The sequence below is a fragment of the Echinops telfairi genome, unplaced genomic scaffold (genome assembly GCF_000313985.2).
Source record: "Echinops telfairi isolate 266 unplaced genomic scaffold, ASM31398v2 ScPeMD7_18;HRSCAF=68, whole genome shotgun sequence".
NCBI lineage: Eukaryota > Metazoa > Chordata > Mammalia > Afrosoricida > Tenrecidae > Echinops > Echinops telfairi.
Genome location: NW_022103915.1, coordinates 83698486 through 83699518, shown reverse-complemented (window position 1 = coordinate 83699518; position 1033 = coordinate 83698486). Strand labels below are relative to the sequence as shown.

Here is a 1033-nt window from a genome sequence, read left to right as displayed (position 1 = left end):
TCTGTTTGTCCTTTGTTGGGTCAGATGGGGCGGGCATCCTTAATTCATCTTTACCACTTCTTAAACCATGACTTACAACTCTGTTTAAAATGAATTTTTGAACAGAGTCCTCCAGTGAAATGCTACAGAGGAAAGCCATTATTCGAATGCATGAGGCCATTCCAGACCACTTGCCTGGAAGAATTCCATAATATGGAATGGGAGAAGGGACAGAGGAGTTTGGCTACTTTCTTCCGCCTTTAAGTTCACTGCCGAGTCTAAACTAATCTAAACTGACTTATAATGTCACTAGCATTGTACTTCAACACACCACCACCCCCAAGGATCTGTTCTCGCCTTTGAACTCCAATTACCTTTTGTTTTCACTGTCAGAACTCGTTCCCCCAGGAGTCATCATGGCTCACCTGTGGCAACTGGAAAGCGCTTCTCAACCTGGGTTCCAGAGGAGAGCTATGACCGGACACCCGGCCTAAGGCCTCTGTTGTAACGCATTAACTCATATTCCCTGTGCTTCTCGAATGACAGGCGCTTGGACTTACCTCGGGTCAATGGAAGAGCTAGTCACTCAAAGAAGGCTCTGGTGAGAACCCCCAAGAAAGGCAGATCCAATGGCAGAAGCTGTTTCCAGCAATTCTTCGATCACGCTCTTGAGCCTGCCCACGTCAAAGGATCGGGGATGCACACAAGTGATCACACTCCTGCAAGCAAGGGCATCCTCAGAGGGGAAACATTTGCTTTGCTTTAAAACGGTGGGGAGAAAGGCGCCGGTGAGGAAAGCTGCTTGGCAACCAAGGAGCCCCCAGAAGCGTGCACCTAGCTCTGCCGATGGCCTCTTATCATCCTCCCACACGTGTGAGACTCTGCAGATGCTTATCGGTTTAACAAGGTACCGCTGACCCATCCAGCGAACCAGACGCTTTTCATTTTAACCGAAGACAGCCGAAGAAATTAAATCTATTTCTGTCAGCATGACTGCCTTTTCAGGGCCCACTTTCTGGACACAGCTCCGCAAGACACACACACACACACACAC

The 1033-nt window shown here is 48.8% G+C and overlaps 1 long non-coding RNA gene across 1 annotated transcript in view; it reads left to right on the top strand.

The window, feature by feature from the left end:
• The first annotated feature begins 16 nt into the window (after positions 1–16).
• The window catches only part of LOC123521452, a 1751-nt gene continuing 734 nt past the window's right edge, over positions 17–1033 (top strand). The window contains exon 1 of the long non-coding RNA XR_006679896.1: positions 17–886. This is a non-coding gene — a long non-coding RNA (uncharacterized LOC123521452). The remainder of the gene's footprint in view (positions 887–1033) is intronic.